This window comes from Acomys russatus, chromosome 9 (genome assembly GCF_903995435.1).
Source record: "Acomys russatus chromosome 9, mAcoRus1.1, whole genome shotgun sequence".
Taxonomy (NCBI): Eukaryota; Metazoa; Chordata; class Mammalia; order Rodentia; family Muridae; genus Acomys; species Acomys russatus.
In genome coordinates this window covers 51,396,734-51,422,293 of record NC_067145.1, presented here as the reverse complement: position 1 = coordinate 51,422,293, position 25,560 = coordinate 51,396,734, and the positions used below count along the sequence as shown (strand labels likewise).

Genomic DNA, 25,560 nt, shown 5'->3' with positions numbered 1-25,560 from the left:
AAACACTCATGTTTTAAAATAATATTTTAAATACACTATGTGAGTTTTTTTATGGTAAATTTGTAAAAGAGCCTTACCACAACTAAAGCTTAAATTGTGAATATGTCACTACCCACTCATGGCATATACTCACACAGACAGACATGAGCAAAAAATAATGTTTTTGTGGTAAACTGATGAGTGAACAGGGAGTGTGAAAGCCTGTGCCATTACTGCACAATCTGAAGACTTTGTAGGCACTGTTCACTTAAACCTTTAAATTCATAAAAATTGTTCTTTATTCAATAATAAAGGAACTTGAACCAATGATAACTTTCTTATGTCTTACTTTACATTTTTAAATGCTCACTTTGTTGAGAATTTCATATATGGGTACCGTTTCTACCCTTTTCCTCTCACTCTCCCACTCTCTAACTCTTCCCATTTATATACCTTTAATTTCTCATTTTTTGTCCCTTTGTAATAACCACTTCAAACACACACACACACACACACACACACACACACACACGTACATCTGTACATTTTGTTTTCATATTCTATAACTTGTTGTTCTGAAAGTGTTTTCTTTTTCCTTTTTAATTAAAATTCAATTACATCATTTTTTTCCTTTTTCTTTTTCTCCCTCCAGCTTCTCCCAAGTGCCTTTCCCCATACCCCCTCTTGAAGTAATGGCCTCTTTTTCTTGTTATTGTTACACAAGTGCATCTGCACACACACAAACATATGTGTATGCATATGTGTCTATGTACGAATGCCTAAATATAAAACTAGAACCTGAGCCGTCTATCTAGTGTAATAACTTGTATGTACATGACTTCAGGGCTGACCAGTTGGTATTAGGTACCCAAGTAGTGCGCTTGCTCCTGGGGACGAACGTGTCTCTCTGCATTCCTCATTGCCTGTTCTTGTCTATAGGACCCTGTAATAGCCTCTTCCATGTCTCTTGGTCACGTCTCCAGATCTTATTTCAGTAGCCACATTCATAGGTGAAGCTCCCTTGTTTCTAGGAGATACCATCTCATTGCAGCTTTCCCGCTCCGCTTACCTTCTTTCTGCCCCCTCTTCCGCAGTGTTTCCTGAGTGATAGGAGTGGCAGTTATGTGGTAGATGTGTCAAAAGATGGTTTCGCAGCTGGGTGGGACTGTTGGTTCCTGCCTCGCTTGGAAGCTTACACAGCTCCTCCCAGTACTGTGAAAGCTAGTCCCCAGGGAGTTATAAACTTTTAAAAAGTATCCTTCATGGCTCATCAGTTAAAAGCACCGACTGCTCTTCCAGAGGACCTGGGTTTGATTTCTAGCACCTGTACAGCAGCTCACAACCATCTGTGACTCCAGCTCCAGAGATCCAATGCCCTCTTTTGGCCTCTGTGGGTAACAGGCATGCATATGGTACACGGATTTACATGTAGACAAAACCCCCAGTACATACACACAAACACACACACACACACTACAAATAAAGTCGTTTTCTAATTTTTGAGCCTTTTAAAAGAGATTAATTTGTTTATTATGTATACAGTATTCTGCCTGCAGGCCAGAAGAGGGCACTAGATTCTCATTATAGATGGTTATTGCCACCATGGGGTTGCTGGGAATTGAACTCAGGAGCTTTGGAAGAGCAGGCAATGCTCTTAACCTCTGAGCCATCTCTCCAGCCCAATTTTTGAGCCTTTTAAAATAAAATCTTACACACACACACACACACACACACACACACACACACACACACACACACACACACACACATACTCCACACACACACCACACACATGCACACACCACACACCACACATACACACACACATACCACACACACACATACACACACACATACCACACATGCCACACACCACACACACACACACACACCCCACACACACACACACATCCTCACAGGGTCAGGATCTTCCATGTCATTTTGTTCTGCCTTCAAAGCCCCACTGGGAGACCCTCACGGGTAATGTCCCACAGGAAGTAGTCATCTCCTGTGGTGAATCGATCTTTTTCCGACCCCTCATAGGTAGGTTGTGCTTGGAGCTCCTGAAGGACTGTCACGCTATTCAGACAGTGGACCATGCATACTCTTCTCTACATTTGAAACCTTTCTGCGTTGCGATGTGTGTTTCCAAACTATTTTTAAAGATAGTTTATGATTTTGTTTTGCTTTGTTTTATGTGCATGTGTTTTTCTTGAATGTTACATTTGGGTACCTTGAGCATGCAGTGCCCAAGGGGCCAAAGGAGGGCTAGGATGTCTTCAAACTAGAGTTACAAATGTTTGAGAGCCACTGTGTAAGTCCTAGCAAACAAACTCCCGGGCCTTTGCAGGAGGAGCAAGGACTCTTAGTTGCTGAACCATCTTTCCAGCCTCCATGTTTTCAAACTTTGCAAAGTACTTGAGGTCTTTAAAAATCAACTAAACCCTGTGTTTTCCTGGGAGTTCTATTTCTTCTACAATTTTCTTTTCTTTTCTATCTTTCTATCTATCTTTCTTTCTTTCTTTTTCCCTCCCTTGTAAAGTGGTTACAGCTGTAGTTCTAACAATTCTTCATTAGTGGGTCCTCCAAAGTCACCTCTCGGAGCGCCTTAATGTCACCCTGTCCACCATCTTTACCACAGCAACGTTGAGTTTTGCAGATGTTTCCTCATCAAGTACTTTAAAGCGATGGACAAACTCCTTGAGTGTCTCCTCCCAGATGCCCTTCTGGCACTCCCTGATGACATCACCTCAAGCTCAGGCAAGGCACTGACTGTTTCCATAGATTCAGTAATCCTTCCAGAATTACATCGATGTCGTCTCAGTGTCTGTCTCACTTGTAGAAATTGCCAGGGTAAAGGTTCTCCCCCAGGGAGCCAGTCTTCAAGGCTGCTACAATTCCTCAGCCCATTGGTTGGATCAGAGAGATATTGTTTAAAGGGACGAAGATCTCCACTAAGACAAGATGGTGCTAGAGCATAGAGCATTCTTTTTTTTTTTTTTTTATGTTTTTTGAGATAGGGTTTCTCTGGTTCTGACAAATGGAGGAGAGTGGGGGGCTTCTTGGAAGAGATGCTGGACCATCCCTGATTTCCTATTGCTACAGTAGCAATGTGAGCTTCCTACTATGCTGGGGAAGGAGAGGCCCTGGTATTTCATTAAGCCAGATCACAAAATTTCCATGTTACAGTCCAGTTATGAAGTGTCTGTCCTCCTAAATGGCTCATGTCCCTGATGCAAGCAGTGTCCAGAGGTGGGCTTTGGGGGAAAAGGATTCTGGCTTCACTAATGGGTTAACTCCTAATGGCTATTTGGGCATTTGTCACAGCAATGAAAATACTGAATAATATACCTCCCAAGCAAGACTTCGCCTTTAAAGCTTTGAAACTTGCATTGGCTGGACCCCCCCCCCCCCACCTTGTGGATGAAAGGCCTTCCAGGTGTCTCTCTTCATAGCATAGGGAGGCTTCGTCCCAATGAAGATTGTCACTGGCAAGCCATCTTTCCGCCATCAGGGCCTCTGGAGTTTCCAGGTTTTCTTTAGCTGCCTTCCCATCAGCACTTGCGGACTCAGCTCTCAACCCCACCTGCATCACTCCCACTTCACTCAATGAAGAAGGAGCGTTGAATCATTTGAACCATGCAGAGTCAGAAGGAGAGTCAGCATCATAGCCGGGTGCAGCTGTCCCTTTAAACACTGCAAACAAGCAATTTGCTTTGGCTGCATTCATTGTCATGATGAGGAGATGTTGTTTAGATCTAAATGCAAGTCTCGGGAGTTCCCTCATATCTGGGCTGTAAAACCTTGAATTTCTGCCAGTCTCGTTGCTTTCAATGGAGCAGATCCTTTAACGGCTTCCATCACTTCATTCTTGTTCTTTGGGATCACAGCTGGGGGGGAGGGGAAAGAGGGCACGCATGACTGGGCAGTAACCACAGCTGCTTTTCCACCTTGCCAGCCCTTAATCAATTTTAACTTCATTTCCAGGGGGATAACTCAATGCAAGCTCTTACTGGCAACACGAATGGTGGGGATTTTATGTTTATGGATTAAATGAATTTCAAGAGAAAAATTAAGCAACGAAGATATCCAGTCGATATAAGATGCAAGCAGCTGTTTCCAGAACATTGCAGCATAGTATTCCACACTAAACCTTTTGTTCAGCAGGAGTGCACCCAAGAATGATTGATAGTGCAGACAGATAGGATAGTGAATACACAGCCAGCTACCAAGTCTGCATCATGATCAAGCACCAGGCGCTGTACATAACTGTGCGTGGTGCCCTTTTTCTATCTCACATGCCATCATCATGGCTATGGTGTCACTGGGTAGTGTGAATTCTTCAGCTGCACGTGTTTACTCCCTTGTTTACTGAACTACTGTGTTTCACATGACCATATATTAAAAATTGGAAAGAAAACAAAAACAAAAACCCAAGTAAGCGTTAGCATAGGCTTGGGGATAGGTGTGAAGAAATAAATAGGTGAGGAACAGGAGACTTTTAGAGCAGCTAAATTATCCTACACAATAACATATTGGTGGATTTACAGCATTATATTGCTATCAAAATCATTCAGAAGAGGGCTTGAGAAACGGCCCAGCTGTTAGGAGTGCATAGGCCTCTTGCCAAGGACCTGAGTTTAATTTCTAACACCCAACTGCCTGTAACGCCAGCTCTCCGGGATCCAGCGCCCTCTTCTGACTTCTGAGAGCACTATCCACTGTGCACAAACCCACATGCAGACTCATATACAATGAAAAATCTCACCCTGAGGGACAATTGATGGTTACAAGGGAGGTAGAGTCAGTTTTCTTCAGGGATGTGGGCTCTCGGAAACTGCTCATGCCCTAGTAGCTGGTCCTATACCCACTAACCAGTGGGTTATATTTTGTTTTATTTTGCTTTGTTTTTAAGAGTTCATGAAATTGATAGGTAAAAGGTGCAGGAGATAGACAGGGAAGGAGTTAGAAGGCAGATACTAGGGGTAAATTGATAAACAAATTAAATGCAGGTACTAAATTCTCAAAAAATAAAAGAGATAAAAATCATAAAAATCTTTTTGAAGACTATATACAGAAAACATGCTCTTCCAAGTGAATCCTAAAAACCTCTTGACTTTAGCTAGTCCTAACATGTCTGCATTGCTCACCGATCACTATGGGAAACCTATACACTTTTGCCTCAGTTTCTCTCTAAAACACTATACATTTAAAAACATATAGAGGAATAATTAAACAGTAGTGACACCTCAGGCTTACCTCAGACTCTGATTACTTTCTAGTGACACGCACAGGTTCTCCTGTGGGATGTCTGGTGCTTAAATACACAAATTATTGATCAAGAGCACGAAATCTCCACCCTCACTCCACCCCTGTGTTTACCAAGTTAAGGAACAGGACTTTGAACCCGACTTGGCCAGCATCACTTAAGCAAGCAGACTTGGGCTGGGGAGACGACTCTGTGGGCTACAGCACTCAGCTTGCAACTTTGAGGATTGAAGTTTGAGTCCCCTGGCACTCATTAAATGCCAGTCAGGCATGATGGTCCACCTGTAACCCCAGGACTTGGGAAGATAAGTCAGAGGACCCCTGAAGCAAGCTGGCTAGACAGACTAACAGGTCTGTGAGCTCTGGGTTCAGCAAGATTGTGCCTTTGTCTATGAATCTGAAGAGTTACCTCAGAAGATACCCAGGGACAGTCTCTGGTCTCCATGAATATGTGCACATATACACAAGGACACACATAAGTATGCACACACAGCACACATACACACTTACACAAAAATGCTCACAGGCTTCATAGGAGGTCACAGAAGTACAAATGACTAGAGGCCATTGGCACTAAATCTAAGGTTTAATGAGTTACCTAAACGGTTGCTACATTGTTGAAAAAGGTTTAAGGTACAAAACTGTCAAAAGATTCTGAGACGTGTGTGTGTGTGTGTGTGTGTGTGTGTGTGTGTGTGTGTGTGTGTGTGTGCCTTGAAGTTCCTTTTACTGGAATGATCGGGGAGAACTTCAGCTCGAAATGAGGGTTTGTTTGAAAATCTTGTTGTAAGCTATTTCCCTAAGAGTCATGGCGACTAAAACGTGTGCTCAGTGGGGACCTTAGAGAAGCGATTCTCAACCTGTGGGTCACAACACAAGGAACTGTATTAAGGGAACTGAACTAGGGAGGTTGAGAAGCATTGCTTAGGGCATTTCCTTCCTGTATTCTGGATTTCTGCTACAGCCCAGTCCTTGGAAGATGGAGCTTCAGGGTGGTCTTGTTTGGTCATGTCATCTGCCGCCACCCCACCCCAACACCAATCCCCTGCCGTGACGTCCCCCACTGTACAGGTTTAGGGTTTCATTCTGGCCCATGTTCTCTTCTGGCTAATTGGATTAAGCAAACCACATTACTGTAATGGAAGATAATGGATGATTGTGTTACTGTTCTTGGCAACTGACGATACGCATCAAACATCTGTACGCTGCATCTGCCCACGGCCCAGCCGTCCTACAGAACTCTGAGAGCTTTCTCCACTAAAATGTTTGCTTTATAGCATGGACAGTGTTACACAGAAAGTATTTTGAAAATATTTAACAGGTGCTCCTCAGACAAAAAGTTCCCTGTAATCATTCACCACTCTGGCTCCAAGGTGAGGGGTGAGTGGTTCCTGCTGAAATACAGAGAGCAGGACAGTCTGTGGGGGTGCAGGGGCCGTCAGATGCTAGTGCTGGTTTCCTAGTCCATGTCAGATTTTTGGAACACAACATGTTAAAAGTTAAGAAAAAGGAAAGAGAGGCTGGGGCTAAAGCTCAGCTGGTAGAGTGCTTCCCCAGCATTCTTAAAGTCCTTCTTTCAATGTCCAACACTGCATACATTGAATATGGTGGGACATCCCTGGAACCCCCCCTTCCCCCCATTCAACTGGAGGAGCAAGTGAGGAGGACCAGAGTTCAAGGCTATCTTTGGCTGTATAACAAATTCAAGGACGGCCTAGGCTACTTGAAACTATTTCTCAAAATCAAGAAAGAAAGGAAGAAAGAAAGAAAGAGAATAGAAAGAAGAAAGAAAAGACAGAAAAGAAAAAGAAAGAAAAAGAAAAAAAGGAAAGAAAGAAAAGAAAGAAGAAAAGAAAAAAGAAAAGAAAGAAAAGAAAGAAAAGAAAAGAATCAAAGAAAGAAAGAAGAAAGAAGAAAAGAAAGAAAGGAAGAAAGAAAGAAAGAAAGAAAGAAAGAAAGAAAGAAAGAAAGAAAGAAAGAGCTTTTGGCCGCAGCAGCCATCTTGCAGTAACTCGCCAAAATGACGAACACAAAGGGAAAGAGGAGGGGCACGTGCTACATGTTCTCCAGGCCTTTTAGGAAGCATGGAGTTGTTCCTCTGGCCACGTACATGTGAATCTACAAGAAGGGTGATATTGTAGACATCAAGGGAATGGGTACTGTTCAAAAAGGAATGCCCCATAAGTGTTACCACGGCAAAACCGGAAGAGTCTACAACGTCACCCAGCACGCTGTGGGCATCATTGTGAACAAGCAGGTTAAGGGCAAGATTCTCTCCAAGAGCATCAACGTGCGCATGGAGCACATCAAGCACTCGAAGAGCAGGGACAGCTTCCTGAAGCGTGTGAAGGAGAACGACCAGAAGAAGAAGGAGGCCAAGGAGACGGGCACCTGGGTCCAGCTGAAGCGCCAGCCTGCGCCACCCAGAGAAGCACACTTCGTGAGGACTGACAGGAAGAAGCCTGAGCTGCTGGAGCCCATTCCCTGTGAATTCATGGCCTAATGTGCAAAAGGAAATAAAGGGCCTGTAAAAAAAAAAAAAGAAAGAAAAGAAAGAAAGAAAGAAAGAAAGAAAGAAAGCAGTGACACATCCAGCACTGACGGTCAGAGGTGGGTAGATCCCTGTGAGTTCCAGGCCAGTCTGTTTGATATAATGAGTTCCAGGCCAGCTAGCTCTACATAGTGAGACCCTGAGTGGAAAGAAGGAGGGAAGGAAGGAAGGAAGGAAAGAAAAGGAGAGGAGGGAAAAAGGAGAAGAGAGCGGAGGGGAGAGAAGGAGGGAGAGGGGAGGGGAGAAGAGGAAGACAGTCTTTCTAATTTGTGCACTCCGGGGCTGGAAGGGAACTGGTGGTGGGAGGAGCTAGAGAGAGGCCCCTGAGCTCTCTTCCTGAAACCCATGAGCTCTGTTAGTTCTTTCTCAAAACAGTGTTAGAGGTGAGAGGAACAATATGGTATCAGTCAGTGAAAACAAAGTTAATTCAACTTTTTCTTGACAGATGTGAACATAACCTCTATTCACGGCAGACCAAAGAATCGAATCCGTCTGGGCCTAGTGTGGGGTAGCAAAGGTCTCTATGTGCCTCACTGGGAAAATGATGGGCTGGTGGAGGTCTTGGCTCAGAACATATCAGTAGCTGGAATTTTAAAACAAGATACAAATGGCTGGAACCATAAAATCTGGTATAAAATCCCTACCATCGCAGTGGCCTATGACGTCCAGCCTGCCTGTCTTTGTTAGAAGGCAGAGAAAACTCAGTCAGTATCACAGGGAACCCACAGCCTTGAACCAGCACTATGACCCCACCTGGGCATCAGACTCAGTCTTGGGCTAGACGGTAAGGCAAGTTTGAAAACTTGAACTTTTATCCAAAGAAACCAATGTAAAAAGATTACTTCAGCTGCCAAAAAAACAAAAAACAAACAAACAAACAAACAAAAAAAAAAAAAACAAAACTGGGGAAGTTTTCATTTCCTTCTCAAAATAGAGGTCAGAGGAACAAGATACTAACCCTTAAAATGCACTTTGTACGACCTTCCCTTGGTATATAGGAGCATATATCTTTTTCTTGTTTGGACAGAATAAAGAACTGATTCTGTCCAAGTCTGGTGCAGTGAAGCAATGAGTCTGTTGGGTTGACTTAGAGAAAATGAGTAACGGGTGACTTACAAGGACATGGATGATTCAGAGGCAACTGTGTCACCTAAAGGCCTACCCCACCATGGGGTGATGACTCAGAAAGCTGCATCCCCTGAGCTCTCCATCAGCTGGCAGCTTCACTTGAGATTAGCTTCCTCCTTTGAGCAACCTTGAAGGGCTATCTAACAGGCCCCCAAGCATGACAAACATGGCGCTGGCAAGTTTTGTCCTTTCCCCTTTCCCCTCCCTAAGCAGATTACATTCCTAAACTAGCCCCCAAGGCATTCCTTTATTTGGCCACTTCCTTGTGCCTAAAATTGAAAGGTCCAGCTATCAGAATCCATATTTGGGCTACTGGCTAACTGGTCCAATCATAACTCACCAACTACCCATCCTTAAAAAAACCTTTAACTTTCTCCTTAAAAACCCACTCCTGTGCCCAGTGATGGTGGTGGCACAAGCCTGTAATCCCAGCACTCAGGGAGGCACAGGCAGGTGGATCTCTGTGAGTTTGAGGCCAGCCTGGTCTACAAAGTGAGTCCAGGACAGCCAAGGCTACACAGAGAACAAAGACTAGTGCAAAAACAAACCAAACTCACCAACCAAATGCCTGCTTCTTGTACTCTACTTTTGCCTAATCCAGAGACAAAGCCCCAGTGCCACCTCAGGCAATCACCCTCCCAGCTCAGTTTGTCAGGGTAATAATCTCCTTTGTGCTGAGAACTTGTCTGGGTGTGTTCTGAACTGACTGGGGTTGGGAGGGGGATGTTGTCCACCTATCAAACTACTTTTATAAACATGGAGATGCCCTTGTGAATCCTGTGACTTTCTTCTTTCTTTTTTTTCCTTTGGTTTCCTTTTTAGTTATTTTTATTTTTAAGATTTATTTATTTATTAAGTATACAGTGTTTTGCTTCTTGCACACCAGAAGAGGGCACCAAATCTCATTATAGATAGTTGTGAGCCACCATGTGGTTGCTGGGAATTGAACTCAGGACCTTTGGAAGAACTGTCAGTGCTCTTAACCTCTGAGCCATCTCCCCAGACCTCATTTAGTTATTTTTATATTTAATTTATTCACTTTACATCCGATTGTAATCCCCTCCCTCATCTCCTCCAGATCCCACCCTCTCTCCCTTATTCTACCTCCCCCCTCCCCTAGTCCTCAGAAAGGGGGAGCCCTCCTCCCCTATCATCTGGCCTCGGCCTATCAAGTGTCATCAAGACTGCCTGCATCCTCTTCCTCTGTGGCCTGGGATGGCCGCCCTGCCAGGGGGGAAGTAACCAATGAGTGGGCACCAGAGTCCATGTCAGAGGCAGCCCATACTCCCCATATTATGGGACCCACAAAGATACTATGCTGCTCTTGACTACATCTGAGCAGGGGGGTCTAAGTCCTTGGTTGGTCCATCAGTCTCTGTAGGGACCCCTGGGCCCAGATTTGTTGGCTCTGTTGTTCTCCTTGTGGAGCTCCTGTCCCCAGGTCCTTCTATCCCCCAACTTTTCCATAAGACTCCCTGCACTCCTCCCTAAAGTTTGTCTGTGACTCTCTGCATCTGCTTAGATCCCACACTGGGTGGAGTCTTTCAGAGGACCTCAATGGTAGGCTCCAGCCCTGTTCCTTCTCTACAACTGTTTCCCGTGTCTATTCTATTTGCCCTCCTGACTGAGAATTAAGCATCCTCCTTAGAGTCCTCCTTGTTATTTAGCTTCTTTAGGTCTGTGGATTGTAGTGTGGTTATTCTGTATTATGTGGCTAATATCCAATTATAAGTAAGTATATACCATGCATGTCTTTCTGGGTCTGGATTACCTCATTCAGGATGATCTTTTCTAGTTCCATCCATTTGCCTGTAAATTTCAAGATTTCCTTGATTTTAATAGCTGAGTAGTATTCCATTGTGTAAAGGTGCCACAGTTTCTTTATCCATTCTTTGGTTGAGGGATATCTAGGTTGTTTCCAGGTTTTGGCTGTTATAAATAAAACTACTATGAACATAGTTGAGCAAATGTCTTTGTGGTATAGTGGAGCATCTTTCAAGTATATTCCCAGGAGTGGTATGGCTGGGTCTTACAGTAGCACTATTCCCAGTTTTCTGGGAAAGTATCAGATTGATTTCCAAAGTGGTGGTACGTTTGCACTCCCACAGCAATGGAGGAGTGCTCCCCTTTCTCCTTCCTTGCCAGCATGTGCTATCACTTGAGTCTTTGATCTTAGCCATTATGATGGGTGTAAGATGGAATTTCAGAGTTGTTCTGATTTGTATTTCCCTGATGGATAAGGATGTTGAGCACTTCCTTAAGTGTTTCTCAGCCATTTGATAGTCCACTGTTGAGAATTCTCTAATTCTGAGCCCCATTTCTTAATTGGGTTATTTGGTTTGCTGGTGTTTAATTTCTTTGCATAGTAGGCTTTTGTCAGAATTAGGATGGGTGAAAATCTTTTCCCAGTCTGTAAGCTATCATTTTGTTCTGTTCACAGTGTCCTTTGCCTTACAGAAACTTTTCAATTTCATGAGGTCCCATTTATTGTTGTTCTTAGAGCCTGAGCTATTGGTGTTTTGTTCAGGAAATTGTCTCCTGTGCCAATGAGTTCAAGACTCTTCCCCACTTTTTCTTCTAAAAGATTTAGTGTGTCTGGCTTTGTGTAGAGGTCTTTAATCCATTTGGACTTAAGTTTTGTGCAGGGTGGTAAATATGAGTTATTTACATTTTTCTACATGTAGACTTCCATCCAGTTAGACTAGCACCATTTGTAGAAGATGCTATCTTTTTTCCATTGTATAGTTTTGGCTTCTTTGTCAAAAATCAAGTGTCCCTAGGTGTGTGAGTTTATTTCTGGGTCTTCCATTTAATTCCATTGATCAACCAGCCTATTTCTATGCCAGTACCATGCTTTTTTAAAAAATTACTGTTACTCTATAGTACAGCTTGAGATCACAGATGAAGATTCCTCTAGAAGATCTTTTATTGTAAAGGATTGTTTTAGATATTCTGGGTTTTTGGTTTTCCATATGAAGTTGAGAATTATTCTTTCCAGGTCTGCAAAAAATTGTGTTGGCATTTTCATGGGAATTGTATTGAATCTGTAGATTGCTTTTGGTAAGATGGTCACTTTTACTGCTAATCCAACCCATCCATGAACATCTTTCCATCTTTTGATATCTTCAATTTCTTTTTTCAGAGACTTGAAGTTTTTCATATAAGGCTTTTACTTGTTTGGTTAGAGTTGCACCTAGATACTTTATGGGTTTTGTGGCTACTATGTAGGGTGTTGTTTCCCTAATTTCTTTCTCAGCCCATTTGTGTTTTGTACACAGGAGGGCTAATGATTTTTTTTAGTTGAGTTTGCATCCAGCTGCTTTGCTGAAGGTGTTTATCAGCTATTGGAGTTCTTGATAGAATTTTGAGGGTCATTTATGTATACTATCATATTGCCGGCAAATAGTGAGACTTTGACTTTTTCCTTCCCAATTTATAACCGCTTGATCTCCTTTAGTTGTCTTATTGCTCTAGCTAGGACTTCAAGTACTATATTGAAGAGCAAAGGAGAGAGTAGGCAGCTTTGCCTAGTCCCTAATGTCAGTGGAATTGACTTAAGTTTCTATTTAGTTTGATGTTGACTATAGGTTTGCTGTATATTGCCTTTACTGTGTTTAGATATGTGCCTGATATCCCTGATCTCTCCAAGACTTTAAATATGAATGGGTGTTCAATTTTGTCAAATGCTTTTTCAGCATCTAAGGAGATGATCATGTGGTTTTCTCCATTTGTTTATATGGTGGATTACATTGATGGATTTCTGTATGTTGAACTGCCCTTGCATGCCTGGGATGAAGCCTACTAGGTCATGGTGGATTATATTTTTGATGTTTTCTTAGATCTGGTTTTCAAGTATTTTATTTCAAGTATTTTTGCATCAATGTCCATAAGAGAAATTGGTCTGAAATTCTCTTTTTTTGTTGGATCTTTGTGTGGTTTAGGGATCAAGGAAAATTCTCAATTCTGGGGCACCCACATTTTTAAAAGAAACATTAGTAACATTTAAATCACACATTAAACCCCACATATTAAGAGTGGAAGACTTCAATACCCTACTTTCACCAATGGACAGATCATTGAGACAGAAACTAAATGGAGAAATAATGAAACTAACAGAGGTCATGAATCAAATGAACCTAACAGACATCCACAAAACGTTTCACCTAAACACAAAAGAAATTACCTTCTTCTCAGCACCTCACAGAACCATCTCCAAAATTGAACATATAATCAGTCACAAAGCAAGCCTCAACAGATACAAGAAAGTTGGAATAATCCCTTGTATTTTATCAGATCACCATGGACTAAAGCTGGACTTTAACAATAACAGAAATAACAAAAGCCTACATACAAATGGAAATTGAACAACTCTTTAGTCAATGGCAACTGGACCATGGAAGAAAGAAAAACAGAAAGAAAGAAAAGAAAGAACTTCCTAGAATTCAATGAAAGTGAAGGTACAACATACCCAAATCTATGGAACACAATGAAAGCAGTGCTAAGAGGAAAGTTCATAGCACTAGGTGCCTTCATAAAGAAATAGGAGACATTTCATATAAGCAACTTAAGGGCATACCTGAAAGCCTTAGAAAAAAGTAGAAATGCCCAAGAGGAGTAGATGGCTGGAAATAATCAAACTCAGGGCTGACATCAATAAATTAGAAACAAAGAGAACAACTCAAAGCAGCAATGAAACCAAGAGCTGGTTCTTTGAGAAAAATCAACAAGATAGATAAAAATGGAAAGCTAAGAAAAGGCAGAGGGAGAGTATCCAAATCAACAAAATTAGAAATGAAAAGGAAGACATAAGGACAGATACCAAGGAAATTCAAAGAATCATTGTCTTACTTCAAAAGCCTGGATGTCACAAAATTTGAAAATCTAAATGAAATGGACAATTTTCTTGATAGATTCCACTTACCAAAATTTAGTCAAGATCAGGTATACAAACTAAATAATCTTATATCTCCTAAGGAAATAGAAGCAGTCATCAAAAGTCTCCCAACCAAAAGAAACCCCAGGGCCAGATGGATTCAACACAGAATTCCCCCAGACCTTCAAAGAAGAGCTAATACCAATATTTTCCAAACTATTCCACAAAATAGAAACAGGAGCATTACCAAACTCATTCTATGAATCCTGTTACTTTCATGAAGTTCCTGAGTCTCTTAAACTTATGTGTCCTCATTTTCACTCCAGGAAGGAATGTTTCACTTTAGAGAAACTAGACAGAAAATCCTATTTCTTTCTTTAGTTGAGTGCTGCTGGGTTACATTTCCACAGTCACCAAATTGTTCACATATGTGGTCAGGTTTGCCCTCAAGAGTTAACAGGGAGCCTTCCACAGATGTAAACCAGAGGAGAGACCAGTAACCATTGCTGGTGGGTGGTTACTTGGTATACCCATCGTCCTACTGTGACATCATAAACAGGAACACCCTAGAAGTCCCAGCCTCTGCTTCTGCCTCCCCTCTTAAGGACAAAAGGACAAGCTAGGACCTACATACTCCTGAGAGAGCTTTGGGCACAAGATAAAAGGGAAACATGGGACTCAAAAGAACCAGATGATCCAAGGGGTCAGGTGTGAGGAAATTAAAAGAAAAGTCTCAAAACAAGGGCCAGCGATCCACCAATAAATGACCTACTCAAATAGGTCATTTAGAAATTAAAAACACAGTAATTGAAGTTAAAATAAGTGGGAAGATTAAATAGAAAAAAATTAATCTAAGACATGTGAGACAGAGAGAGAGAGAGAGAGAGAGAGAGAGAGAGAGAGAGAGAGAGAGAGAGAGAGAGATGGAAAAGAGGAAAAATAGGCAGGGGAGGACACTCAACTTTGGCTAATTAATACAGTAGCTTAACACAATACAAATGATGCTGTGCAGATTCTCTAGGTCATGTAGCACTTAGCTCCATGGCTCTTTTGGAGGCTTTTAGAACAGTAGTGACACACCAGCTCCCTCATGAGGGGCAGTTCCTGACAATTGACAGAAGTCCTCCACTGTGTGGGTCTCTCCAAGAATTGCTCGTGTGTGTTCCCCTGACCTGGCCTCTCCCGGAGGAAGCAGTCTGAGAGGGAACAAAGAGAAACTCTTCATACATTTCCACTATAGTCTGTTACATGTAAAACACATCAGGTCTGGCCCAAGGAGAAGGGCCTGGAAAGGTTTCACTCACCATAGGGGGAAAATTCACAGTGATGCAAATGCAGTAAAGCAGGATAAAATCTAGAGTCAGATGATCACGGGTTTGAGTCTTGACTCTTCTCGAAACCATTTAACCCCTTCTGTGGCTGCCTTTTCTGTAGAGTGTGGCATGCCTGCCATTGTACACAAGTCTTTTGAAAGCAACTTATTTAAAGTGATTGTCCCCGGAGACGCCAGTAAATCACAGTTGTCATTAATATCAAGAAGGCTCTGGTAGAGTATGTGGTTTATCCTGCAGCTCTGGCTAAGGTCCAAACCAGAACTCAGAAAGTTCCCCTTAACAGTCCCAGGCACAGACAGCTAAGCAACCAGAACACAATGCCCTGTCTCTTCTTGAATGATTAATGAGCCTTTGCTTTTGGTTTAGAGAAATCTGGAATGCATGTTTGATGGACTTAGAGGAAATGGAAAGCTAAGAAAAGGCCGCTTTGATTTGTAGTTTTTTGGAAGCCTTTGCCCAAACCCAGGAAAACAAACAATTAATCTTCCCAGCCTGGCAGTGGAGTCAAAGGTAGCCCGAGTTGGTGAGTGTAGAGAAGAGGCATCCCCCATCCCTCACATGGAGACCTCGATAACAGTACCAGCGTCCAGGGGAAAGCAGGCGCCATGTGAAAGCAAAGCATCTCCCTGAGCATGGGGGCTCACCTGCAATCCCCTATCTGGGGGAAAGAGGAGTTTGAGGTTGGTCTGAGAAGTACGACATGAGACCCTAGGGCAAGAATCAAAGAATGCATCTCTTTATTTATAGTCTTTTTTGGCTTTTATAAAATGGGTGCGGCAACTACTGCTGGGTCCAGGAGCACTGTGTGTAGGAGGCTCGCTACTGATCTTATCATCTGCGGCTACGGTTCTGTAAGAAATAAAATCGTGTCAAGCTCCTGGCAGTTTGGCATCTCTTCATCTCAACATCCCTCATTCGGCTTTCCTTACTTTGACAGATTTTAAATACTTAATTAGAACTGCTCTAAAGTAAACATCCCAGAGTCTTTTTTTAAGTAATGAAAGCCAAATCAATACCACACACACGCACAAAAAAAAAAAATGCTTCTTAACCTTGTGTAGTGGTCCATGTTAATTTGAGAGGTTACTATCCCTACAATTTGCATATATGAGCTCATGCGGGGATATATGGACAGTGACGTCTGCCTACATGAGTCTCCCTTGCCTACGGAGTAGTCACCCATCTATGTTTATTTATACACTGCTCACAAGCTTATGACATGTCACACACTGGGCACAGTACAACATAAAGACAAAACAGGCTTTAGCAATGTAGACGTCACAGAGAACTAGTGGTCTGGTTAAACAGGCTTCCCATATATTCAGATGGTTTGTCAACTAGTGTGACATAAAAAGAACCGTCTCTACTGTGACTCACAATGATCAGCACTAGCAGCTGTCTAAAGCATGTGCCACAATTTTTCTTTTAAGAACAGAACATTTTCCAGCACGAGACCTTTAGATTAGAATCTTCAAAGTGTAAGGCCAAAAGTCAGCCTGTAAGCCCCACCTGTCCAAGGACCAGGTAACTTCACGGAATGCTGGCAGTTGTAGTTCTTAGAAAATAACAGCACCACATTGAGAAACAGAGTGGTCAAATGGTTTTGTCCTTAAAAAGCCCCTGCAAACACGCCACTTCCTGAGAACTCCAGAGAGTGGTCCTGACCAAGGTCCTTCCTGGTCAGTTTTTAAATAAACCTTGCTTCAAATTTGGCTTCGAATTGTGGAACTGGTTTTTCTCCTTCAAATCTCAGGATTAACAGAAGGTGGTTAAAAACCAGCCCCAAACTAACTTTATACCAATCTCCAGAATCCCAGTAATAGAGCAAGCAGGACGAAGACAGAGGGATGGCAGAACACACACACACACACACACACACACACACACACACACACACACACACACACACACACGAAAAGCAATGTGTTCTAGAGACTCCAGCATCTTCCCTTCCACAGGCACTGGTTGTAAGATAGAACCTTTGTAAATATCATTCGGGATGGGACTACAAAATAAACATTTGCAGAGTTGTCCATTAAGCTCCCTTAACTTCAAAAGACTGCAAGGGAACAGCACCCCTTTGAATCCCATGTAAAAGAATCAGACGCACATGATTCGGATTTCATGAACATAAACACAACTCTGTGGGGGAAAGAGCAGCGGCACCTGAGGGCCAGATGCCCTTGGATGGGATGAATTGTTGCGGCTCAGTCCATCTCACAGCAGACCCGGGCCCACAGGGATGGCTTGAGAAGCTTGGCTGGGTTTTATAGAAACTAGACTCGCAATTAGAGACACAGGAAGAGGGGGGGGGGGGGGGGGGGGGGGGGGGGGGGAAGAACACATATGGAAGAAGACTCAAGGGGGAGGGAAAGAGGATGGAGAAAGAAAGGGAAAAGGGAGGCAAAAAGCAGGGAAGAGGAGGAAACAATGGAAGGAAAGGGGAAAGAAAGGAAGGGGAGAGGGGAGGCAGGCAAGAGAGAATAGGGTGAGAAAGGCTATGAAGGGGGGAGGGGAGGGGAAGAGAAGAAAGAAAGGAGGGAGCGGGGAAATAAGGGAATGGAAGGGGAGAGAGGAGAAGGGGGTGAAGAAGAGAAAGAAGAAAGGAGTTCTTTGGCTCCTCAATAGGAAATTGGGTTTCTCCTCAAAGATAAAGATGATGAGTTCTCGAGTCCATGGTCAACTAAAGTTGTGTATCAAACCCGCTTTAGGCTCGGTGGCTTAAACAACAAACATTTCTCAGAGTACTGGAGGCCGGGGCAGACTTTCCCTGCTTTGTAGGTATGGTTTTCTTCTCATTGGACCTCAAAAAGCAAAGGCAGAGAGGGGGGCAGCCTTTTAGTGTCACTTATGAGGACACTATCTCTTCATGGGGTTCCACCACCTAAGCTGATCCGAATCAACCCCAAAAAGGCTCTACTTCCTAATACCATTGAATGATGTGTGGGTTTTGGGAGAAACACAAATATTCCTTTCGAAGGAACAGGAATGCCTGATGATGCTAAGCAAGAGGAAACCTCTGTTATATCTGAGACAACAGTGTGGTTTGTGAGCAAAGCCAACACACATGGGTTGATGCCACATGATACCTGAGTGGGGAAAGGGTTGAAACTGTAGCACAGACAATTGACAACCAAAGACACTCACGGTTCTTTGGAGATGACAGAGGATGGGTAACATCCCAAGATTAAGGACAATAGTATGACAATTCTCCCTAGAAGTCACACCTTGCCACCTGGCAGCTAGAGACTGCACAAGAAATACTGTCCCAGAGGACCAGGGCCAGTGAAGGATGTTCTCACCTCTCCCAAATTTCAGTCTCTGCCTGCATTCTTCTCCATAGGGGCCCTTTATTCTCTAACTTTCTCCAATGTTCTAGACACACACATGCAGTTCTACAAACAGCATGGTAGTGCTACTCGGATGTTGATAACACTGCCCAAGCTGCAACTCCAGTATCTTGACTGTTAGAAAGTTCCCACTGTGGGCTTCCAGGGCTCAGTGGTTCCATGTTTCAGTGGGCTTCTGGGTCAAAAAAGATGGCTGCCTGGCACTGGGCAGGTTGCATGAGTCAGTCAATTACCGCCTCACAGCCCATAGCCATCCACTGGTGACTCTTAGGATCTGGTATGTACAAGCCTACCCTTCTCTGCCCTAGCTGGACACTTTCCAGAGCTTTCCATGTGGTACAGTAACCAGTGATCTATTGCATCAGTTACTTGCACAGCAGCCCTGTGACCAATTTACCTGAAAGGGAGAAATTCATTCCTTTGGGCAGTGGTTTTGGAGATGTCAGTCCATCGTAATAAGGAAGGTGTGGCAGAGATGAGCTGTGGCAAGCCGGAAGGCAAGAAAGAAGGATGTCTCCTTTATTCTCATCCATTTTGTTTGGGGGCCCAGCCTGCCGGGTGGTGTCACCTCCTCAGGTGACCCTCTCTAGAAACACATAGACACATGCAGAGGTTTGCCTCGCTGATACCCTATGTGTGATTCTAAATCCAGTCACGTTCTCCACAGAGACTGACCACCACATCCGCTGTGAGAAGTGAGTTAGTAGCCGGCTTCCTTCCATGGGTCACTATCCTTCTCCTGCTGAGCCTTTTGTAGAAACTCACAATAAGATGGATACCCAGGGGTCAGCGAGATGGCACAGCAGGTAAAGATGCCTGTGGCCTAAGCCTGACATCCGGAGCTTGATCCCTGGATCCTTATGGTGGAAAGAAAGAATTAACACCCACAAGGAGCCTGCTAACTCTCACACACAGGCCATGCCATCCCCCAAAGTAAATAAATACATTTTTAAAAAAAACATATTCCAGGCTGGAGAGATGTTACTCCCCAAAAGACCCAGGTTCAAATCCCAGCACCCACGTGGCAGTTCACAACTGTCTGTTATTCAAGTTCCAGAAGATCTGATGCCTTCACACAGACATTCGTGAAGGCAGAACATCAATGTAAATAAAATAAAATAAATAATTTTTTAAAAATTTTAAACGTACTCAAATGCTAAGCTAACTTTTCATACGTGAACAGCCACCTCTCTTTCTACTTAATTTAGGTAAAAAGATACAAAAGCCCAATTTTAAGAAGTTTGGGGTAAATTTTAAAAGTTCTAAGCAGATGAAAAAAAAAAAGGCATCATATGCAGCAACCTCTTAAATCCTAGACAAAAGAACCTGGATTGGGCTGAGTGTCAGTCACTGTCACCGGCACAGACTGTTGACCCACCTTCATCCCTTCCGTCTGTTACCCAAACCTCATATACGTATGTGGGCAAGCCTACTGAGCAGGTCATAAGTAAAATGGAATGTCCTGACAGCACAACATGGACTGGTGGGTGGTCTGGGAGCTGGGCTTAAAGCCACAGCTTGGGTCATATTTGAATTTTTAAGATCAATTGCATCTGAGTTGTTTACTCTAGCCAAAGTTTACCATTGGTCAAAATTTGCTTTAAGACCAACTTTCTAGAAAAAGTAGTAAAAGATTACCCATTTATTTTGATTATTTATTTCTTTGGTAGTACAGGGGTGTGTGTGTGTGTGTGTGTGTGTGTGTGTGCGCGCGCGCACGCGCGCACGCGCGTGTGCATGTTGTGTTGTGATAAAAGTCATAATTTTTAGTAATCACGTCAATGAGAAAAAGAAAACCAGAGCACACCAAACAAGAACGGCTCCCAGTATGTGGAGTCCTGGGCCAGCAGGAGGAATTTATGTGATGGGAGCTTGCATCAGTGAGGGCCCATTTCTTCCTCTCTTTGTCAGTTGTTTTCCTGCCCCACATTTTCTTATAGACCAGAGCAGAAGTCAGGAGGTGGTATTTAATGCCTGCTGATCTATTTCCAAAAACTCTTAGTCAGGAGAGGCTTACAAAGCCATCTGGGACAACACAGGTGCTCTGAGTGTAGCCACCATCAGACACTACTGAGACTCATCTCCAGCCAGTCTCTGAGCCCTGGCAAGCATGAGCGTTCATAGTCCCTCATACTTCATTAGTCTCTCCACATGTCAGAAAAGCAAGTGGCCATTCTAGGTAAGTTTGCCTCTTGAGAGCCAGGATATTTTCATTTTTTTTTCAAGAATGAGATGCCAATTATAAGGGGTCAGCCCTAAACACATTAAAATAAGAGCAATACATACATACATACATAGGGGGGGCGAAGGAGAGGGGAAGGAAAAGGAGGGAGGGAGAGAGAGAGACTATATAAAGAGAGAATACATGCCAAAAATAAATATAGAAGAGATCATAAATTCTTGAAACAGGTAACTAGGGGACATGGGAGGGGCTGGAGGGGGGAAGTGTGAGAAAACCGCTTCCTTCTTATTTTTGACAAGATGGTGAATATTTGGGTATGACTTGACTGCTCAGATGCATGCCAGGAGTTTAAACCCCAAATCTTATGCCAATAGTATTCAGTTAAGGTTGTACAAAATGGCTCAAGACTTCACGAGCTGAGTTTGTTTTCCTCTGACCTCCACACATGGTGGCATGAATGTGCCTTCATCTGTAAAGATATGGCATAATTTGGGGGGGCTTTTCTAATCTCCTGCTCTATCTCTCAAATAATGAGATGGAAACATATTAGATTTATTCAACAAGGTTTAAAGCACTGGAACTGGGCAGACATTGATCTATTCTAATCCTCTGTGTTAGTCTGGCCACTTCCCAGCCTCACACCCCAAATTTCTTGCCATATTCTTCCTACCTGGGCTGCGTCTGCCCCACCAGGTCAGTCCAAAGCCAACTCCTTTCTCTCCTTCTTCCTCTTTCTTTTTTCTTTTTTTATTTATAATAAATTTATTATAATTTATTCAGATTACATCCCCCAAAGGTTATCCCCATTCCCATCCTCCCTCTGTCTTCTGCTCTATTCCCCTCCCCTAGACCTCTGACAGAAGGGGACCTCCTCCCTCACCATATGACCACAGCCTATCAGGTCTCATCCAGATACCCTGTTTCCCTTTCCTCTGTGTGCCGCTGGGCTTCCCCACCAAACGGAAGTGATCATATGGGGCACCGGAGTTCATGTCATAGGCAGTCCCTGCTCCCAGCACAACCATGGAGAATGAGCTGTCCGTTGGCTAGATCTAAACAGGGGCATCTAGGTTTGCTGCATGCACTGTCCTTGGTTGGTGCATCAGTTTGTGTTGGGCCCCCTGGGTCCAGATCCACCAGCCTTGATGGTCTTCTTTTGGGGCTCCTGAACCCTCTGTGTCCTTCCACCCCCCCTAATTTTCCATACCATTCTCAACACTCCACCTGGAGTCCAGCAGCAAGTCATAGCATCTGTCCCGATCCCTGGCTGCGTGGAGCCTCTCAGAGGACATCTATGTTGGGCTAATATCCACTTATATATGAGCATATATGTGTGTCTTTCTGGGCCTGGGTTAGTTCACTAGGATGATCTTTTCTAGCTCTATCCAGTTGCCTGCAAATTTCAAGATTTCCTTCTTTTTAATGGCTGAGTAGTATTCCATTGTGCAAACGTAGCATAGTTTCTTTATCCATTCTTCAGTTGAGGGACATCTAGGTTGTTTCCAAGATTCTGGCTATTATGAATAAAGCTGCTGTGAACATAATTGAACAAATGTCTTTCTTATATGGTGGAACATCTTTCAGGTATATGCCCAGGAGTGGTATAGCTGGGTCTTGAGGTAGCACTATTTCCAATTTTCTGAGAAAATGCCATATTGATTTCCAAAGTGGTTGTACAAGTTTGCACTCCCACCAGCAGTGGAGGAGTGTTCTTTCTCCACGTCCTTGCCAGCATTTGCTGTCACTTGAGTTTTTGATCTTAGCCATTCTGATGGGTATAAGATGGAATCTCAGAGTCGTTTTGATTTGCATTTCCCTGATGACTAAGAACATTTCTTTAAATGTTTCTCAGTCATTCAATATTTGGACCTCTTCCTCTTTCTTCTCCCACTCCAAGTGGTCCCTACTGGAGACCTCTCACTGGATTGGAAGTCCCATCTTTCTATCAGTCATTGGCTGTCTGCTTCTTTATTAACCAATCAGAGATAACTGGGGAGCAATGACTACACAACACTGATACAGAAGATCCTTCATAGAAATGGCAATGCCCATATTCAGACTGCAACCAGATCTCTGGGCACAGAAATCAGCATCTGAATACACAGTGCACCAGATCAACCTCAACACTCACCCACACAAAATAAATAAATGTACAAATAAAATTTAATACTACTAAGATTGAAGCTCAGCCCGATGGCACACGCCTATAATCCCAGCACTCGGGGAGGCAGAAGCAGGCAGGTCTCTGTGAGTTTGAGGCCAGCCCGGTCTACAAAGCAAATCCAGGATAGCCAAGGCTACACAGAGAAACCCTGTCTCAAAAAACAAAACAAAACAAAAAGATTGAATCTCCATTTGTTGTGGTGGTGGTGAGCTTTGAGAAGTGATTAAAGACATTAGACAGGAGCCCCACGCATCCTGGCAGCTTTATGAAGAGAAAGAGGCCATATGATATAGCAATGTACAATGCCCCAGCCATGATGCAGCTCAAAGATGCTTTGCAAGAGCCTACATAATATTGTTTGGAGTTTGTGCCTCTAGAACTATGACCCAAAGCAAATGTCTTGTCTTTATAAAGGAACCCGCTTCAGGCATTTCATTATAGCAATGAAGAGCTAACTAATATAACAGAGAAACGTCAGGAATGTCCTTTCTTGTTCATCTATCAGCCGACTAACAAGAGAAGTGCAAGCCAGGCACGTGATATGCTAATGTTTAACTCTCCGGCATACAGATAGATGATGCCTCTTGTGGGAGGGATCAAAACAGGGGCATAGGGAATATGGAGAGTCATTGGGTCAGGAGTTTCACCCTAGACCAATGGTTCTTAATCTTGGCTGCACAAGAACCATCTAAAGAGCTTCAATATCTACAGTGCCGTGGGTTTTAGAGATGAATAAGAGTGCTTGCTGCATAAGTATAAAGACCTGAGTTCAAATCCCAGCACCCACATATAAAAGGCTGGGCATGGCCATTTGAACAGCTATAGCCCCAACACTGTGTGGTTCGAAATAGGAAGATTGCTGGGGCTTAGTGACTGCTCCAGGCTCAGACAGAGACCCTGCCTCAAAGTAGTAAGACATAGCTGGGCATGGTGGTGCATGTCTTTAATCCCAGCGCTCAGGAGGCAGAGGCGGGAGGAGCTCTGTGAGTTTGAGGTCAGCCTGGTCTACAAAGTGAGTCCAGAAGCCAAGACTACACAGAGAAACCCTGATTCAAATAAACAAACAAACGGAAGAGGTAAAAGCGCTACAGCAGGACACCTAGCATCCTCTGGATTGCATAATATGTACCTGTACATACATACACACACATATATCACACACATGCTCACAAAATCCACAATGCTTAGTTCCATAGGCATGCAGGAAATGCATTGACATGGCACAGACATAAGTATCATTTGCAGTTTCCCCAGAAAGGAATGCTGAGAGCCTCTGATCTATAATAAAGCCACCTGGACCCAGTGATGCATGTCACACATAACAGTCCTGGCCAGGGTTTTGAAGGGTAAAGTTACAGGGTAAAGATAGAACTAAATGGTAGAATGTTTGCATAGCATGTGTGAGGTCCCGAGTTTGATCCCTATTTCCGTAATAGCCACGCAGGAAGTGGGAGAGAACTCAATACAATTCATAAGCAGTAATCATATATGTACGATGGCCTGGAGAGCAGAGTATACACTGTTTGGGGACATAAAGAAACAGGGGGATCAGGCAAGGATAAGGCTGGCAGTGAGAGCCAGATCAATGTGGTAGGTTGCTGAAGGATTTTCAGCAGCAACGGGATCTGAAATGAGTAGATTATAGGGAAGGAAATAAGAGATGTATACGCTACTTCCCAGAGACCAGGCAAGAAAGTACATGGCCCTGACCCAAGGTAACCAACCTCTGCAGCTTGCCTGGAAATGTTCTGCCTGCTGCATGTTCTGGTTAACCCTTCAGTGTCAGGCAAACCAGAACAACTGATGATCCCATGAAGACTGCAACAGTAGCAGCAGAAATGAGTCAACGCTTCCTGGGTAGAGATTAGAGATGTGAAAAGCTGAGCTGGCTGGAAGAGAGTAAAGAGAAAGGAAAGGAAGGAGGAGGAGGAGGAGAGAGGGAGGGAGGGGGAGAAAGAGGAGCAACAGCAGCAGCAGTGCTGACTCCCCAGTCCTTACTATGGCAACTGGTGAATGGTTCCTCACCATGGTGGTGGGGACACAGGGTTGAGGGAAGAGGCTCAGTAGGTCCAGGTGTATTTCAGGCTTTGTTTTCAACCTTCTCACTTTGTGGCATCTAAGCAACAGTTGAACAGACTCATAGTACCTAGATATCAATGAATGCATTGATTCGCTTACTGAGTACCAGGTACCAGAAAGCAAAAGAATAAGACACAAAGGTGCTGGCCTTAGCGCGCACTGAGCCCAGGGGGAGAGGCAGGAAGCCAATGAGCCTATCGTGTTTTATTTTTAATTTCCCAAGGCAGATCCTCATCTTTGTTCTTGCCTTTTTTTTTTTTTCCTGTCCTGAAACCACTGTATATAGGATGACCAAACACCTGCTTTCCCTGGGATGGCACTGAGTCACACCTGCTGTCTAGATGTAATTTTAAGTAACGACCCTTCTCCCTCTCGGGAGTCTGCCGGTTTCTATGGTAAACGTGTAATGAGCTAAGTATCACCAGCCTCTCTGTGTTGGTTCAAGCACACTATTGATTTTCTGTGTTCCCTTTCATACAAAAGCTCTCTCTCTCCTCGCAGATACCATTGTCCAGCAGATATTGACTATACCCTGAACATCCCATGAGCAAAACAGGAAATGAAGCATCTCTCTCTCTCTCTCTCTCTCTCTCTCTCTCTCTCCACTCTATAAGCCTTTCTCACCCAGAGACTGACAATTAATCAACCTGTC

At 43.5% G+C, this 25,560-nt stretch overlaps 1 protein-coding gene and 1 pseudogene across 1 annotated transcript in view; one reads left to right on the top strand and one right to left on the bottom strand.

Moving 5' to 3' along the window:
• Window positions 1–25,560, bottom strand: part of LOC127193642 (uncharacterized) — an 87,859-nt gene that overhangs the window by 28,944 nt on the left and 33,355 nt on the right. The window lies entirely within an intron of this gene.
• Window positions 7,235–7,750, top strand: LOC127193967 (60S ribosomal protein L21-like; annotated as a pseudogene).